The sequence below is a fragment of the Magnolia sinica genome, chromosome 3, assembly GCF_029962835.1.
Source record: "Magnolia sinica isolate HGM2019 chromosome 3, MsV1, whole genome shotgun sequence".
Taxonomy (NCBI): Eukaryota; Viridiplantae; Streptophyta; class Magnoliopsida; order Magnoliales; family Magnoliaceae; genus Magnolia; species Magnolia sinica.
In genome coordinates, this window is record NC_080575.1 from 80548155 (window position 1) to 80568388 (window position 20234).

The 20234-nt window shown below is 38.9% G+C and overlaps 1 protein-coding gene across 10 annotated transcripts in view; it reads right to left on the reverse strand.

The window, feature by feature from the left end:
• Nucleotides 1-760: 760 nt before the first annotated feature.
• LOC131240072 (uncharacterized) overlaps nt 761-20234 on the reverse strand; it is a 39432-nt gene continuing 19958 nt past the window's right edge. For 6 of the 10 annotated variants that reach the window (XM_058238093.1, XM_058238096.1, XM_058238099.1 and 3 more), the window contains 2 exons: nt 8453-8676; nt 761-1298 (listed from right to left, as the gene is read on the reverse strand). The gene's annotated coding sequence lies outside the window, so the exon portion shown is untranslated. Of the gene's footprint in view, nt 1299-6605; nt 8372-8452; nt 8677-20234 lie in introns of those variants that run through there. The other 4 variants (XM_058238104.1, XM_058238101.1, XM_058238102.1 and 1 more) reach the window with 3 other exon arrangements.

Here is a 20234-nt window from a genome sequence, read left to right on the forward strand (position 1 = left end):
TTTTTTTACTCATTCAGCTAACCGCTGCATGTGAGTGTTGTAGATATCCTCATCTCACAACGCTGGCCCTATTGTAGATCTGCTCATCTAACAATGCTGGCTTTAATCCCACTATTTGTGGGCAAAAGGCATGGTGATCCCCACCCTGTAAAAGGGTGTTTTTTTTTTTTGGTGACGAAAACTCGCCCACTTCAAAAAGTGCTTGAATGATTCCAATTACAGCTGTTGCTGTCCGGGACTAACGTTCACAGCCTGCCGTGGGTCATGCTAGGGTCTTTGTTTTTGGTCCACGTGCTGGTCTGGACCTGTTTTTGTTTGAGACCCTTTCCATCCATCAGAGGTCTGGTCCGAACCCAGGATCCTGAGCCTAGATTCCGGAAGGAACTGCTTCATCCCTGGGATCAATTTCAAAATATCACCAGTTATAGTGATTGCGTTTGAAGCACTATTATTGAGATATTTTCCCCAAAAATATTAAAAAATTAAACAACTCATTAAATGAACATTGTCAAATAATCACTTGCTATGAAAGCTTGAGCTGTTAAAGAATGGTGCATCAATGTATAACGAGGGACTTTAACACTCCCTTTCACCTGGAGATGGAACTCCCACCATAAACAATAAACAATGGCCTCCCATGAGAGAATATATTACGGAGACAAATCTTCCTTTCTGATACCATGTCAAATAATCTCTCTAAAAGCTCGAGCTATTAAAGGATCGTGTATCAATGTATATCAAGGGAGTTCTAACAAACATATACAAGAAATATTTCTAATTTTAATTATTATTCTTTTAAAACTTATGTGAGATTTTCCCAATAATATCTGGAGTAAAACCTCAAAATCAGAAAATCTCCCCAGAAATATGCAGTCTGAGAACTTGGTGAGAAGGAGATTTGCCACCATGCCTGCTGGAATTAGTCACTCTACATCATAGGTAAGCCTTTAATGAAAATAAAATCCTCATTAACATCTTCCACATTAAATTGCAGTCTTCTTACCACACAAAACTAAAACCATCTCAAACTTAAACAGGCTGAGGCCTCTGAATATCAGATAAATTCCACTTGACTGCAAGCTGTCATAACACAGGCACCAGCAATTCAATGCATTGAGAGCATGCACTTCTCCTTTTCCAGTGTTGGTTAGAGCGCAAATGGCATCTTAGCATCAAACTTTTCTATCACGCATGGTGAAAGAGAGACAAATGAATATAACTGCCCCAGGCATCAACTCAACTGCCAGCCATGCTAACTACACTTGTCTGTCAGCCTAGCCTTCTGAATCCAGGATTACCTGGAAATAGAAAAATACAATTTCATACAAAAACTGAATAGAGAGGAAATCCACAGGTGCAACTCAAAGAGAGGAATGGCATCTTCGTCATCAAAATTTCATTGGCATTAGCATCTTACCAGTGCCCCCCATCTAGCAGTTGAAAGAAAAAAAAAAAAAAAAAAAAAAAATCTGCCCTATCATCAAAAGGAGAAGAAGATTTTAAGGCAACTCATCACACATTGTTCGAAGTCCAGGATCAAATCATTTCTGGAGCTTTGCTAAGGTCACATGTAACTCCACATTCAGCCAAATGTGCCAACCTTTCACATGTAGGCCTACCATGTATTAACCTGGACTGAGAATCATACCAGTCAACTCATATGGTGGTTTCACACTGAATTGCCGACAATCCCCATCCTACACCAATGTGTGACCCACTTGATGAGTGGACCAGCTGTTTCTTTGGCCAAAGTCATTTATACTGGACCTGCCTGATGCAGTCTTAAGGTCCAACACGTTCCAAGTTGTCGTGTATGGAAACATTTAGAGGTGAGCGTTGGTTTGGCAAAGCTGATCACATGAATCACTGTGGTCATACGACTACTATATATACTATCAATACCCGCACAAAATGTTGCAAAATAAATTGGGATAAGAACAAGAGAAAAACTTCAATACAAAGGCAGAGTGTGATGGATGATAAGCAGGCACTTAGAAATTACTTACAAACTGCACATATGGCATACAAGTATTCAAATTAAACAGACCAAGTTATGCTAAACGGTATAGACGTGTCATGAACCAACAATTAAGCTTATTTGGATTATCCAACTATCGGATTGGTGGACATTCATTGGACAGTTAAAAATGAAAATAAAATAAAATAAAAAATCCACCAGTCCTATTTCCAGAAACAAGTGTCCACGAATCAGAGGTTATGATTGTTCAACCAACCTGATCTTGGTATTGTGACTTGGCAACAGTGGGCTGCTAATTCTAATCAGTTTTATTTGAGAGTTAATACATGCCATGTGCATAATATATATCAAGCATCATATGCAACCTGAGCATCATCTAACTCCTCTAAAAGCAAATTTATGTTACCAGCGAGGAGAAGGTAATGGGGCAAACAGATATGGGAGAATAGCTAGTCTTCCAACTGGATGATGATAGCAGTTGAAGGGTGATACTCCCTTAGCTCCCAAAAGCAGCAGGAAGGAGGAGAGCTGGAGAGGACAGCCTAAATAAGCAGGAAATAAGTTGCATCTACGAATCATATGTCTGTAAGCAGGAGTGGTGGCCCAAATTGAAGAGACGAGCATCCATAGATTACACTCCAACAATTTAAGAAGGAAGAACTGTAAAATGGCTGCATTGAAGACTTCCACAATAAAAACTCTGAACATTGACAGTTTGCATCGAGGGAATAGGATATTGAGATAGTGTACACTTGGTCCAACAGCCTGACTACTCCATTCTGTTCTGATGCATCCAGTGTTCGAAATATCGGTATCGCACAATGTATCGCACCCTTGGGATACAGATACGTATCGGTTATCGCACGGGATATATCGTTTGTATCACATAGTTTATCGCACTTTTTGGGAAACATGGGGAAACATTAGCAAAATGGTTGAATTTTTTTATGAAACTTCAGAGATTATTTAAAAAGACCTTAAAGCACACTTTTAAATCATAAAATATCAAAAAAGAAGTGCGTATAATAAATTTCCTTTGTATAAGGTACTAAGTTATGCGTTATCTAATTAAACTAAGGTAAATATGTTTAAATATGATGCATACCATTTATAAATGTATAAAGATATGTATGAAAATGAATCACATCCAAACATCAATTGGAATTCATTTTAACATGTCATTTTAGGGCATGGGCCAAAAAATAAGGCAGATCCAAATCTGAGGTGGACCACACCACACAAAATAGTGTTCATTGAATGATCACCATTAAACTATTTTGGGGCTATAAATTTTTTGGATAAAGCTAATATTCATGTTTTCCCATCCAGGTTTGTCAAACCTCATGGATAGATTGGATGACAAATAAACATTACGGTGGGCCCTAAAAAGCTTCAATGGTGGACATCATTGCCACCACATTTTATTGTAGTATGGTACACTTGATCTTTCATCCATCTCCTTTTTGGGCTCATGCCTGAAAATTACTAATGAAAATGGATGGAGGGTGTGGATTCGCTGGTGTACCACACAAGGTATGGGCGTGTGTCGTGCGAAGATGGGACGCGGATTTCCTACTAAATCCTTTCGCAGGAGTGGGGCACACCGTGATGTTTGTGAGAAATCTACTCCATCCATCAATTTTGTGAGCTTATTTGAAGACTTGAGGCAAAAATTGAGCAGGATCCAAGACTCAAGTGGGCTGCACTAAAGAAAAAGGTGGGTAGGGAAATTCCTACCGTTGAAACCTTCCTGGGTCGACAGTGATGTTGACATTCCATCCATATCGTTCATTACGTCATTACTACAGGAATGAATTGAAAACCCAAATATTAGACTGATTCAAAACCTATGGCCCCACGAATATTTCAACTGTGGACCTTCAATCCTCACGTTTTCAGCCTACTTGAGTCTTGGATCCGGCTCATTTTTGGCCCTATGTCTTAAAATGTGCTCAAAAAAATGGATGGACAAAGTGGATTTCTCACAAACATCACGGTGAACCCCACCTAAGTTTCCAGCACATGAACTTTATGCGAAGCCCAGACAAGCGCTGCAATCGTCCACATCTGAGTTGTACAAACAGTTCAAAGGAGATTAGAGTTACATGGCCCCACCAATAATGTATTTATTATATCCACACCGTTCATCCATTTGGAGAGATCATTTGAGATCATGAACCCAAAAATGAGTGACATCCAAACCTCAATTGGACCACACCACAAATAGCAGTGAGGACAATGATTCTCACTGTTATAACATTCGTAGGGTCCACCATAACGTTTGTTTTCCATCCAATCTGTTCATGAGGTCACAAAGACCTTGATGAATAGGAAAAACAAACATCATACGATCCAAAACTTTTGCGACCCCAAAAGGGTTTCAATGGTGGACGTTCAATATCCCGCCGCTTTTTTCCAGTGTGGTCCACTTGATCTTTGGATCTGTTTTTTTTTTTCCGGATAAAGCCTTACGACGAGCTCGCCAAATGGACGAACAGTTTGGATATAATATATACCTCATGATGGGACCCACATAACTTGGTGATGTCAACACAGTCGGTGACGTGCGATGCACCAGTCCGTCTGCCTCCTCTGAATAAGGGCTTGGGGCCCTTTTTTTTCGAAGCAGAGAAGGTTCTAGAACGCCGAAACCCTAAAATCTCTCCCAACTGCCGATGATTTCGAGGTTTTCGACGGATTTCGGCCAAATCTCTCCAAATCAGAGGCTTCGATTCGAATGGCCCATCAAACACAGCTTCCAATCAAGGCGATCTTCTTTACAAGTACCGAAATCTACTGTTGAAAGTTTTTCTTTTTTCTTTTTTCATTTTTTTTTTCATTTTTTCGAATAATGTGCTCTACCAGGTGTGATATCGACGATAATATCGGCCGATATCTGAAGTTTTGGATTTTCAGTATCTTCCGGGGGTTATCGGAGGAGTTTCGTCTCGCTAGGGCCCGATACCGATAATATCGGCCGATAGTATCGATATTTCGATCACTGGATGTATCCATGAATGAGGTTTCCTAGTGGCCTACGCTTGTGTTTGATTCTTTGACCACTCCTGTATTGTTCCAATGTATAGGAAGTTGGCATTGGTGAAATTAAGGAGCTTTAATCAATTAGTTGGAAAACAGGTTTTATCTCATACAATCTATCCATGAAGAGTGAAGGATTACTATAAAATATGGTGATATGGATGGTTCCAATCAAGATTTTTTTCCCTCTATTTTATTGGTATAACGAAGAAGCTTTTGTTCAGACAAATAAACAGATCAGCTGTGTCGTGGGAGAGGTAGGCCGATCTCTAAGATGTTGATTTGGAGGCAGGTGACTAGTGGTGCAGGTTCAACTTTTCTTTCCCCTCTGCTGCCACTTCAGCACCTTGTGATCTTTGAGAAGATTTTTTTTTTTTTTTGGGGAAAGAGCTATATATTGATATGGACAAGTATACAATAACGATTCGGGAGGGCCCAACTATATATGAAGAAGAGCATTATGATGCTATCCCATGTCAGCATGGATTTGAGACTCAGCAACTTGGACCGACTTGCCCAGTCTTGGGTTGAGTCACACTAGGTTGATGGCCTGATTCATCCAAGTTGGATGTGACTTGTTGTATTGAATTGGATTTGGTCCGACTGAGTCCCAAATGAGTCGGACAAGTATCATGGGACTTGTTCGAGTCTTAAAACCATGCCTATCAATTTTCTGGTCTTTTATTGAGATGACCCAGTCCATATCATCATCATCTAAGCCTTAACCCAACTACTTGGGTCGGCTAACATGAATCCTATTCCGCCATTCCACTCTTCCAAGGGCCATAGCTTCAATTAGACCACAAGCCATCAAGTCTTTTCTTACAACCTCCAGCCAATCCTTTTGGGCCTTCCCCTTGCCCCTTTAGAGCCTTCAACTCATATCAACTCATCCCAAATTGGCACAATTCTTGGTCTCCATTGCACACGACCAAACCATCTCAAGTCTACTTCATCTTATTACATATTGGTGCTACTCCCTAAGTTCCCTCGAATGCATTCATTTCTAACTATAGTTGTTCCTTCACTGCCTAATATGCTCTCCCATAAAGCATTGTTAGTCTTATAGTTATCCTATAAAACTTCCTTTCAAATTGAGTGGTACACAAAGATCTTCCTTGTCTTGCCACTCATCCATCTCAACATCCTCGTTTCAAATACACATCCTATCAACAAGTTGCTCATTCACTGCCCAATATTCTATCCCATAAATCATCGCTAGTCTTATAGTTATCCAATAAAACTTCCTTTCAAATTGAGTGGTACACAAAGATCGCATAAAACTCCTAAGGCACATCTTCATTCTTCCATCCAACTTGAACCTATAGGCAACATCCTTCTCAGTCTCTCCACTCTCAATGAATTATTGATCCAAGGTTTCGAAAGTGGTCATTTTGGGAAACTTCTCGGTCAACAATCTCAACTAATTCCTTGTTCTTACTCCTATTATTACCGAATTGCACTCCATATACTCTGTTTTAGTCCGACTAATTCTAAATCTAGCACCCCTCCATAAATCTAGCTTAGTGTTTACGAATTACATCCTCCCTTGTCTTGTTACCTAAAACTATGTCATTTGCAAGGATCTATTCCTACAAATACCTTGTCAACTCCTCCATAACCAATGTAAACCAAAAAAAAAAAGTACCGGCTCAATGTTGTCTCATAGTGCAAGCCTATTGTAATTGGGAACTCACTTCTCTTCACTAGGTATCCTCACATTTGTTACTGCTCCCTCATACATATCCTTAATCATGCCAATATATCCTCTTGAAATTCCTTTCCTTTCCAACACCCACAAGATTAACACCCTAGGGGCACTATTGTATACTTTCTCTAATTCTATAAAGACCATGTGGAGATCCTTCCACCTCTCCCTATATTTCTCAATCAATAGTATAAGTCAGAAAATGGCCTCAGTGGTGACCTCCTAGGCATGGAACCAAACTGATGTTCTTATACATTTGTCGCATGCCTCAGTCTTTGCTCAATCACTCTCCCAGAGTTCCATAACATGGACAATAAGTTTAAGACCACAATAGTTAGTGCAGATCTTTATATCTCCTTTATTCTTATAAATAGGCACCACAGTATTTTTCCTCTGTTCATTTAGCATTTTCTTTGATCTTACAATCGAGAGAAACTGCCAATCAAAATAACCCAATATCTTCCATACACTTCCAAACCTCCATTGTTATACCATTCAGTCTGAGCACCTTTCCTATTTTCATTTTTCTCAAAGCTACTTTCACTTTAGATATCTTAATCCTAAGCATCTATACCATAGTCTTTGATGCCATTTGAGTTTATGGTTCCTTTTATCCCTATGCTCTCAAAGTCATTTTGCTTAAGTTACTTATCTCTCAAGCAACTTATCTTGGTTTCTACTTATTCAGTGGATACGTATGTTTGGTAAACAACATACTTGTCAACTAAAAAGTAGAAAAGTTTCTTTGGTTTCCAATATCACACTAGTAATTTTTAAATCTCTACCATTAATCTCTCTCCTCTTTCTCCTCTCTTCCGTTGTTTAAAAAAAAAAAAAAAATCTCTTCCAATTTTTTCTTACTCATGTGGAGTCCATCTTTAACATCCACCATCCATCATGTGAGGCCAACTTTTGCTATTCATGAAATTTCATGATATTTTGCACCAAATTAGACTAACTAATAATGAAATTTCGTGATATCTGGTGCAATCAAACACAATATAAAATATTAGGAAAAATAGGGCAAAGATTAATTGTAAAGATTAAAAAAACACACACAACGAAACTGGTTTAATATTGTTACTCATCCTTCTCAGTACTCTTATACAACAACAAAGTCCTCAATTAAAAAACAATTCGAAATTCATAAAATGTCAATATTTAAGAGTTTAATAAAACGCCATAAGCATGGATGGATTTAAAAAGGCAATCCATAGAGTTGTGCCATTTATCTACATATGTTATCTCGAAGTATTCCCATATTACGTCGTCGCTGTTGAGTTGAATCCACATTTGAAGTAGAAGGGTCAACACTTTCATCTAGAATCACTCTATCCTCTCTTTGGTACATCTCAAATATTAAGTCTTGTAGAGCATGATGCCTTGTGAAATTATGCACTGCGCATGAAGCTATTATAGTACGCCTTTTACTTTCGTAGTGATAAGAAGGCATCAATTTTAGGATGGGGAAGCATGTTTTCAGTACTCTGAAGCATCTCTCAATTATATTATAAAGTGATGGGTGAACGTAATTGAAAAGCTCTCTTGTTGTTCGATGCACTCGTTTAGATGACGACGCTCTCGTTTATATGATGCTAGAAACCCGAGCATATTTGTGTACCAAGAGTCGATGACATAATACTTTTCTGAAACAAATTATAAATAAATGATTCATTTTAAAACTCATTGTAACATATAGAAATAATATAAATCAAGGTGATGCTTACCTTCAAAAAGGCATGGAAAGTCCAACACTAGATTTGTAATAACTTCCACAACGACTCGTACGTAATTAGCTGATCCTTCCCACCTAGCTAAGACAAATGTGAAATACATGTCAAAGTCACATGCACACATGATATTCTAGGTTGTATTGATTTTCCCTCTCAATATGGTATTTGTTGTTTACGCGCTGGCACGAAAGTGCTTGTATGCATGCCATTAATTGCTCCTACACAATTCTATGGACCAAAAAGTTATATATTAAATTTAGATTTTCTAAATAAAAAATATCAATTACATTAAGCACTTCATTATCAAGTATAGTGTTTACATAAAAAAAAAAGGCCAATTCTTCTCGTTTATAAGTTGATGGTGTGAAGTCATGAAATCAGGGTCTGCAATTAATTCATTCGTAAACCTAGTAACAACTTTCAAACAATTTTCAAAATGATGAGATACTCCTTAAGAGTGCTATAATTGATCAACAACGTATCGATTCGACTCATGGTGGCTGATTGTGTCATCAAGAAAATTCCAACATGTTCCTCAATGGAGACATGTCTTGTGTCCCACAATAGACCTAGCTGCCTGAAAGAAGAGCAAAAATTTACGAAGACATGATTCCATACGGAACATTGGAACACCTTTCAAAGTTTCTTAAAACTACGTTCATGACATTGTTCCGGTCAGTATGTCAACTTGATAAGGTTGCTTACATAAATGTAATTTATAATAATGCTCAATAACCATAGAACATAACAATTCATTAGCTCTCATAAGTTCATCATCAGATAAATATTAAGTCAGCATGGTTAGTATTCTAGGGGTTCATCTTGTGTTCAAACCATTCACACGACATGAAATCTTGTAAGGTACATAATAATCCTCATTAATCAATTCACAGAAAATGACATTGTTACACTTAAGAACATTCTATGGGATGCTTTTATGTATAGGGAAGCCGGTGAAACACCTTTGGGACAAGATTATCAAAAGAGTTGAGAGAAGTTAGCAAATTTGAAGTGCAAATACTCATCTCTGGGAGGTTGCTTGACTCTTATTAAGGCGGCCTTCTCCAATATGCATATTTACTTCTTGTCTTTGTTCAAGTATCCCAAATCAGTGTTGAAGAGGCTCAAAAAGTTGCGAAGAGATTTTTTGGTTTTTTTTTGAAAGGAGCCAAAGATGATAAAAAGTTCCATCTCCTAAAATGGGATAAGGTGTGTAAGCTGTATGAGAAGAATGGGGCTAGCCTTCAAGATATGGGAGAAATGAATCAGGCTCTTCTTAGGAGGTGGATTTGGAGATTCAGTACCAAAGAAGGAAAGCTCTGGAGGGGGATTGTGGTTTGCAAGTACGACGTGCAAGAGGGGAACTGGTTTGTTAGAAGGTCCTCCTTATATAGAACCTCAAGTATTTAGAAGGCAGTCACAGCAATTGAACATCTAGTGTTCAAAGGCATGGCTTTTGTCCTTGGGAATGGTTGTCGCATTCATTTTTGGATTGATACTTGGTGCAGTGATAGGCCTCTTCAAGATCTTTTCCAAGAGTGTTTTCTCTTGTTTCGAACCTGTTAATTAAAGTGGCGGATTACTTCACTTTCTATGGAGTGGCAGTTTGGAATCCCCCTTGCCGCAGGGATTTATTGGATGAAGAATTGGTCAAGTTCGCTGGTCTATCAAATCTTCTCCAAAAGGGATGCCCTTATCCTTCTCAAGGGGATTCAATGTATTGGGTGACATTCCTCAGGAAGGTTCTCAGCTAGTTTGCTCTTCACCTTGATTAGTGCTCCGATTTGCTCTCTTGATGAGCCTTACCCTTTCCGCCAGTAGTTTTATGGAGTTAACCCCCCTGGTTGCAGCGTTTGTGAGGTTGTTCACAAGAGGATCTTCGCTATCGATAATTTTCAAGGAGATCTTTAGTTCTCCCTAATATTTATCTCATGTGCTTGGAGGATGTTGAATCGATTGACTACCTCTTCGTGCATTGCTCGTTTGTGCACAAAGTGTGGGAGTATTTTCTGGGGGTGTTTACGACAGCCTGGGTGATGCTGAAGTTGTGGATGGGCTCCTTTGGGCGTGGCATGGGGGTGGGTGGGAAAAGTTGAGAAAGCTAAGTGGAGGCTGATTATCATGGCAATTTTTTGGTCTATATGGGGAGCTGGAAATGGGCAGTGCTTCCGTAATGAAAACCAGGGTGTGGAGGATGTAAATGCAGCTTTGCTGCCAATCTTTATGTTTCTTTTTTATTTTCCTGTTCTTTGTATTCTTTCTTCGATTAGTGAGTTTTATTTTTTTTATTTTTAAATAAATAGTTGTTATCTCTATAAAAAACATTTAAAAATTAAAATATTAAAACCATTCATACCCACCCACATATAACATTAAAACAATCCAACCCATTCCAAATTAAAATTTTAAACATTCTTATCCATGCACATGTAACATTTAAAACATCCAAACCATTTATAAAAACTAACATCAAATTCAATACAAACAAAATGAAAACTATCAAGTGTTAAGCTCTGCATTGAGTATTAATAGAATCCATCCCATCCATCCCTTGTCAAAATATTCAAAATGACATGGGTCTATGCCTAAGAAGCAGAAAATGATGAAAAAAAATGTTTCTAACTTTAATCTTCCTATATCCTCAACAAGGGGCTCTCCTCTGTTGATCTAGCATAAGAATGAAGGTCTCCCTCCACCCTCGTGGTTGGAGCAACTCAATGACTTTGAGGTAGGCATGATCGTCCAACTCATAAGTCATTTCCACCAAGATTTGCATGATAGTTTCTATATTGTACTTGTCCTTCTGGTCTTCCCTCCTATGAGTAGCTTGAGCCACGTACCTAATCACATTGGATAGATCATTAGTCTTGCTCTCCCACTATCAACCAGGGCTGTTATTATAGATGGCACTCGGCTGTTATTAGATGTCGCACGCGAGCGACTTCTAGAGGGGTGTATTCTAACTTCACCATCATTATCCATGCCCGCGTTTCTAGGAAAGGGTTCATTCACAAGATTTGATGGCAAAGGATTGTAAGGATGAGATGAGGGAAAACTTTCTTCCACATTTTCTTCAACAACAATTGCTTCTTCCTCATGCTCATCATTGGTGAAATCAAAAGTATGTTTGTGTGAAGCTTGGAGGTGTCCTCTTGTAGTTGTCTCCAAATATTGCACAAAGTTGGTCATACTGAGGACATTCGACCTTACGAAATTTAGATGCCCGTGGGTCTATCTGCAGTATGTAAGAAAGTTTAAGTTGGTACCACACAAGAAAGGAATAAAAACTTAACAACAATGTAGGGGATGAAGAAAATAATCTTTAAATGTACAAACCACCATCGATCCTTTGCAGCCACAATTTGCAAGACCGGATCCTACCCTAGTCCAGATGATTCTTTCGAAAGTTCCTTGAAGCAACTTCACCTTTGCTTCAGATGATGATGTTTGTTCTTAAACTATTTGTTATTGTACTTCTTCCCAAATCGATGGTAAAAGTCTTTAAAAAAAAAAAAAGATGATACATTTATTCATAGAAGGTTGGAGCCAAATATACAGAAAACTAAGAAAGAAAATTAAAATTACAACTCAATCCAACTGATCGGGAATTGGGAAATAACTTTGGATATAATCGCCCAATCCATTGCATGAGATTTAGCCATTCCGAAGACCTCTAACACCTCCCCCATCCGATTCCTGAAACAATGATCCTTACTTTCTAGCCATATGAACCACAACCCCGTGACTAAACATAAATGCCACACTTTCTTCCCTATGTTCCCATTGCCTCCACCATGCCACGCCAACATGAACCATACAATAGAGCTTGGTGACACCCATGCAACCCCGAACAAATCAAAGAAGCAATCCCAAAACCTTTGTGCAAAGGAACAATGTATGAAGATGTGATTCACCAATTCCTCGTCTTGATTACATATTAAACAAACATTCAGGATGATCATCCTTCTTATACAATGATTGTCCACTATTAGCACCTTCTTTCTTCCCACTAGCCAAGCATGCAATGCTACCTTTGGAGGAGCACCGTACTACCGAACAAAAGATGTTGGGCAAATGTCTTCATTGGTGTTGGCCTCACTTGTATGCTTGTAAAAATATTTAACCAAGAATTTACCTGACTAGTCCTTAAGCCATATCATTTACTTTGCTTCCGCAAGCACCGGGATACTTTAGAGCATATCTATCAACCGAATAAATTCTTTTATCTCCGAATCAATCAAATTCCTACGGCATGGTGGTGCCCAGGTGACAGCCTCTCCTTGACTTAAATAGCATCTATCCACCCTCAAATCTAACTCTAGAGCAAGCCCGTTAAGTGGGGAAATATTTCGCTCAGTTTTTGCTCCCCCACCCAAATATCCTCCCAAAACCTAATGGTCTTCCCATCCCCCAAATGGAGGCCTACCCCTGCTTTTAATTGACACTGCCACTTTCCATAAATATGATGCCTGTACAAAGATGACGACCTTATCCATATACCCCCCTCATCCAAACCGTACAAAGATGATGACCTCATCCACATACCCCCTTCATTCAAACTGTATTTCCTAGCTATTACCTTTCTCCATATGGAAACCTCCTCCACTCCAACTCACCAAACCCATTTACCAAGCAATGTTAAATTCATAAGCTCTAGGTTTCGTAATCATGTCCCCCCTTGATCCCAAAGTTTACATACTTCCTCCCATTTGATGAGATGAAATTTCCTATTATCTTCCGTTCCACTCCAAAAAAAAAATCTCTCCCAAAATTTTCCAACCTATTCACCACTGCTTTTGGACATTTGAATAAGGAATTGAAATACATCGAAAGATTTGACATCATTGCCTTAATCACAGTTAACCTTCCCCCCATCAATAGATATCTAGTCTTCCATTGCGATAATTTTCTTTCGAACCTCTCCACCATTTTGTCCCAAAGATGTTTGGCCAGTTTTCCAATGTATAGAGGAAGACTGAGTTATGTGGTTGGAAAAGATGCCACCCTACATCCAAATTTTCTCGCAAACTGATCTACCTCCTCCTTAGAAATGCCCACCCCCAATATTTTGGTTTTACTGATATTGACTTTGAGCCCCGGTACCACCTCAGGACTAATTATAATCGATTGAAGATTGGACACCTTTTGATCATCATCCTCACAAAATAAGTGTATTGTCTACAAATTGAAGATACGTGACTTGAAATTTTGAATTGTCCACCCAAAATCCCTTCGAATCACATAATATAGATGGTGTTTGTTCTTAATCTATTTGTTATTGTACTTCCTCCCAAATCGATAGTAAAAGTCTACCCACATTTCTTTCCACTCTTCTTTAATAAAGTCCAATGTTTGCCTATTTGGATTTTCTCTTATCTTTGGGATCATCAGCTCTATAAAGAAAGTCTCCTACAAGTGAGTGCAAACTGCATTTGCGCAATTTATTGCTTCTTGGAACGGTGGCAAATTAACAATGTTGTTCATCATCTATATTCATGGAAAGAAATATTTTATTAATAATATGTTACTTTTTCAAATGGTGGCAAATTAACAATATTGTTCGTTAATTATTATAGGCTTACAACATATGGATAGCATCCAGCAGTAGACTATTGACCAGACCATGTTACAATTAGGGCTGTTAATGGGTCAGGCCTCAGGCTAGGCAAAATCAAAATTTTGAAGAAGCCGGGCCAGTCAAGCCAGGCCCAGACAGTTCAAAATCTGGGCTGAAGCTAACCCCAGGCTTGGCCCATTGAAATTAATATCAGAAAAATCACAAACAAAGGCATATATAAGAAGAATCAAGATAAGTAAACATCAACAGCTAGAATATGGAAATAAATTAGCTTGAGGGAGTTTATTTGATACTTTGGTCGTGTATGACGCTTGATTCGTAGGCTTTCAGAAAATATACAATCGGAATAATATTTGCTCAAATAATAGTGCAACTCACTTCATGATGTAGGACATGGAAAATAAACACGTTATGCAAGATTTCAGGCGTTAGATTATACTAAGTTCAGAAACAATCATAGAAAAATTCCACACCCTATACAAAAGTCCAAACATGCAATTAAGGGGAATCTATGCAGGTCCAGGCCTACACATGATAGGGCTGGATCAATAAAATTTATGAACCAAACAATGCTCAAAGATAAGAAATAATCATCCACACATGCATAATAATCAGCACCTAATCCAAGGGATTTACCAATTTCAATTCAGGGAATCCTATGGTGAGAATAGGGATAGAATTTGGGGATTTAGGACTATCTAGGGTTAGGGTTTATGAAAAAAACAAATATGAGAGAGTAAAGGAGAGGAAACCCTGAACCAGAAGACGGCTGTCACGTGTGGACCATGAGTGGGACCTGACGCACGTGTGCTGGTGATCGGCCGCACGTGTGTGGAGCCCACGTGCCCAAAAATCGTCTCCTTGGGGTTGGTCGGCCAGGCTTGGGCTTCAAAACCCCCAAATTTCACGTCGATCCGAGCTACGACCTGGGCATGGTGCTTCGTCGAAGTTTCAGCCTTCCTGCAGAGCCAGATTCTACAAATCTGTTGAAGAGAGGGAATTTGATGCAATAAGAGACAGATTTGTAGCGCAGGTCAGGGTGTCCCAAATCGGTTACGTATCGGCCGTAATGGCCGATACATAACGGTAACGGTGGGACCAGTTACGCGATACGGGGCTGTATCGGCCGATGTCCCGATTTTGTACCCGCAATGGTCGTTACTGACCCGTAACAGCTGTTACGGGCCTGGAAATTTTTTTTTTACCTTTTTCCATTCTTTTCTTCTTCTTCTTCTCTTTCTTCTTCTTCTTCTTCTCGGACAGCTGCGGCTGTAGCCTTCGTCGTCGTCTTCTTCTTCTTCTTCTCTCTCTCTCTCTCTCTCTCTCTCTCTCTCTCTCTCTCTCTGTTCTTTCCCTCTTTCCCTCTTTTTTCTTCTTTCCTTTCCCTTTTTTTTCTTTTCGATCTCCCTCACCTTTTTTTTTTCCAGGTCTACCACACCAGCTTAGCTACTATAGGAACGTGTCACGCTAAGACGAGCGCTGACGCTCCTCGAGCTCCGAGTTGTACGAACGGTTCAAAGGAGATAAAAGTTATATGGGCTCCACAGTGATGTATTTATTATATCTACACCGTTCATCTATTTTTACATATCATTTTAGAGCATTACCCAAAAAATGAATTGTATCCAAAGATCGTCTAGACCACACCAAAAATAGCAGCGGAGATGATGATTTTCACCGTTAAACAATTCGTAGGCCCACCATAACATTTATTTTCCATCCAATCTATTCATAAGGTCAAAAAGACTTGAATGAAGAGGAAAAACAAATTTCATATTGATCCAAAAGTTCTGTGATCCCTAAAAGGGTTTCAATGGTAGACGTTCAATCCCCCACTGCTTTTTGCAGTGTGGTCCACTTGATAATTAGATTTGTATTATTTTTCATGTTAAGCCTTAAGACGAGCTCGTCAAATGAATGGACGGTTTAGATATAACACATACCTCATGATCAGACCCACAGGACCTGCTTGCGTGAAATGAATGGACTGCGTGCGAGTTACGCAGCACGCTGCACATTTTATTAAATTGTACACATGCCACATGGGCCCCACCATGATGTATATATTTTATCCATGCTGTCCATCCATTTTGCCACATCATTTTAGGTTATGATTCAAAAAATTAGTAAGATCCAAATCTCAGGTGGACCACAGCATAGGAAACAGTGGTTATAGAATGCTCACCATTAAAAATTTCTTAGGGTCCACTATAATGTTTATTTTCCATCTAACCTGTTAATAGGGTCACACTGACATGGTGAAGGGAAAACACACATGTCAGCTTGATCTAAAACTTTTGTAGCCCCAATAAATTTTTAATGATAGTCGTTTAATTATTGTTGTTTCTTATGGTACGGTCCACCTGAGCTTTGTATCTGCCTCATTTTTGGGCTCATGCCCTAAAATTATTTGCCAAAATGGATGGACGGTGTGGATATAACACATTCATCACGAGTGGGGTCCAAAAAACTTTGACACTTGTGTGCTACACTTCACAATCCGAGTCCTACCTAATTCAGGCCCTTAAAAAATTGTACACTAGACATGTATTAACTTAAAATTTACCAATTAAATTATGGACTGTAGTTGCTAACTCAAAATGCCAAAATCAAATTGTTTGAATAGTTTTAATTGTTAATTTGTGGACGCTTATTTTTTAAAACAGGGCCTTTTGATTTTTTTCATGATTCACTATCCAATAAATGTCCACCAATTCACAAGTGGGATAATGCCAATAAATTGCATGAATTTGAGGCTGATTTGGGGCATGAATTGGTCCTCCAAGTCAGCCCCAAATTGGCAACGCGATCTATCTGAATTTAATTTCATTTTTTTAAAGAACTATTGGGAGAAAGATATTAAATTGTTAATTATATAAATTAGATATTTAGAAAATTAAACATATAAATTTTGTAGTCAAATTCAAGTTGCCTGGTTCAAAAATTAATCAGACAGTCCGATACAACTTCTCACCAAAGAGTGGACCGTTACACCACCATAAACATGTTCCAATTTATAAATAAATGCATATTTTGAATGCTTAGAATATTCCGGATTTAATCCATATTTTTTTAGCAAAAAAAAAAAAAAATTGTGCCGTTACGGGCCGTTACGCCCCTGTATCGCCGTTATGCCCTCATATCCGTATCGGTTTTGGAGGGCACCGTTACGCCAACCGATACCGATACGGGATACCTTGGCGCAGGTGATTATGGGAGATGAGAATGGTGGATGGTATAAGACAGGTAATAGATATGACGATGGATGGAGGTGAATCGGGATAGATGTGGCTTCGCACCATAGCAGTTAACCCTTCGAAGAAGGGAGGGCTTCGCACCCAATTAGGCTTCGCAACTCAGAGAGTAGGAAAATGCAGAATTTTTATTAATCTTCAATTAATCAAAAGAACTACAAGGGGTGCCTATTTATAGGAAAACCCTATACCCCAAAACTCACGCCATGTGCGCAACCTATTACTTGGCGATGACGTAAACTAAAATAAAAACCAAATAAAGAAATCTAAAGCATTCTTCATGTTCCAAATAATAACAATAAGCAAAACCTAAAATATGAAATCAATCTGACTAGTGGGCTACGATCATGAGATCCCATGGTGGGCTTTTCTTGATTGTCGGGCCCACTCTTTTGAATCAAAACTTTGTCTCCTAACTAGGAGGCCCGCCTTGGATGTCGACATCGATCCATATCGACGGTGGGGCTCTCCTCTCGCGTATGTGCGTAGGGGGGGCGGCGTGCGTGTGTGATGTCCTCATCAATTCTCCCCGGCTGCGAAGATTTCGCCACCGGTGAAATAAGACTCATGAACCGCTCCAAGATGTCAAGCTCAAGTCTCTGAAACTCCTCAGTGAACCACGTACTGTCTGAAGCTGGGCGTTACTTCCATTTAACTAGGTACTTCTGAAACCCGCCGTCCAATGTTGAAACTATCTGATAGTCTAGGATATCCTCTATTTCCTCTTTGGATGTGTGAGGGTTAGGTATGGGAGGCAAAGGCTGAGAAGAAAGGTCAGGAAGAGTAGGTATGAGAGGTAGAGGCTGGGAAAATGAGTCGGGACGGGTAGGTATGGGACATAGAGACTGGAAAAATGGGTCGGGAAGGGTAGGTATGGGAGGTAGAGGCTGGAAAAATGGGTCAGGAGGGGGCCATGGATCAAGGGATAAATCTGGAGAATCAGGATGGGTGGGCGAAGGGCTGGACAAAGTATCAGTGGTCCCCTGAAAAGTAAGTAGATCCTCCACATCGAACGTGGAACTAATTCCCATGGAAGGTAGAAGATATACCTTATATACATTGAGACCGTTTCATTTTATAATTTTGAAAGGTCCAGCGCTACGTGCGTGTAACTTACAAACGGCTCCCGGAGGGTACCGCTCGGGCCTGATGCGGACCATCACAGAGTCCCCAATATTGAATTCTTTGAAACGTTTATGCTGGTTTGCAGAAAATTTGTAATGTTCATTACTAGTAATAATCTTCTGTCTGATTTCTTAATGCCATGAATGAATGTGAAGCGCAAAAGACTCTGCAAGCTCTGACGCCCTATGGGACAGTGACATAGGGACAAGATCAATAGGTTTCCTAGGTTTATAAACAGTAACGACTTCATAAGGACTGAGACCTATGGACCTATCGACAAAACTATTAAATGCAAACTCGGCTGTAGGTATTACAGTGTCCCATGTTCTGGTGTGCTCTATATCCCTCCAAGGGGGAAATTCATCCAGTAGATCATCAGAAAAAACATCACGTAACTCATCCACTACCGGAATGGCCTCAGTGGGTAACTCTACACTAGCCTCTGGTGCACTCTCTCCAGCCACAAGGCCACACATGTTGTACCTCTCAAAATAGTGGTCTTGATGTCCCTCATAGGGTGGGTGCACGGGTGCACGCCCATAACTGATTCCTTGACCAACTCCAATCATTGGTCTATCCTCCAGGCCACCTGCCTGAGATTGGACATCTACCCCGATGGTGGGGTTTGTCCTGGCGATGGTCTTTAGTCAGGTAATGAGCACATCAAGTTGTTCAAAGCATTGGTCCATTTCCAAACGCTTATCTAAAGACTCAATCTGCTAGGACAGCTTATACAGTGACTCTAGCAGTTGTTCCATGTTTAGTGTAGGGTGCAAACCAAAATTCAGCAATATAGTTGTCAAAATATAAGATTTTATATATATATATATATATATATATATATATATATATATATATAAGAAACAACCCGGATTCTAAAAAAGAAAAATGAACGTTTCTGAAAACAAATTAGGAAAGTTTCTAAAAAAGCAACCTAGTTTCTAAAAACGAATTAAGAAAGTTTCTCAAAAAGCAACCTAGTTTCTAAAAACGAAAAAAGGAATTTTTTCTAAAAACAAATTAGGAAAGTTTCTAAAAAAAACAAATTAGGAAAGTTTCTATATAAAAAAAAAAACAACCTAGTTTCTAAAAAAAAGAAAAAAAAGAAAAAGGAAAGTTTCTAAAAATAGAAAGTAAGTTAGTTTCTAAAAAAGAAAAAGGAAAGTATACTAGTTTCTAAAAAGAAAAAGGAAAGGAAATTAGTTTCTAAAAACAAATTAAGAAAGTTTCTAAAAACAAAAAAGGAAAGTTTCTAAACCTAGAAATAGAAAGCTAAGTTAATTTCTAAAATAATTCAAATAAGGGGAAAACAGAAAATTTCAGCAGCTTATGTCAGGGTTTATGGACCTCTAAATAGCCATATATGATGAGAATTGATGCGTAATGGACATAAACAACCAAACCCTAAACATGAAATGCATTCCCCTATAAGAACCCTAAGCTCTGACACCAAATTTGATGCAGGACATGGAAAATAAACATGTTATGCAATATTTCAGGCGTTAGATCATACCAAGTTCAGAAACAATCACAGAAAAATTCCACATCCTACACAAAAGTCCAAACATGCAATTAAGAAGAATCTATGCTGGTCTAGGCCTACACATGATAGGGCTGGATCAATAAAATTTATGAACGAAACGATGCTCAAAGATAAGAAATAATCATCCACACATGCATAGTAATCAGCACCTAATCCAAGGGATTTACCAATTTCAATTTAGGGAATCCTATGGTGAGAATAGGGATAAAATCTGGGGATTTAGGACCATCTAGGGTTAGGGTTTATGAAAAAAACAAATATGAGAGAGTAAAGGAG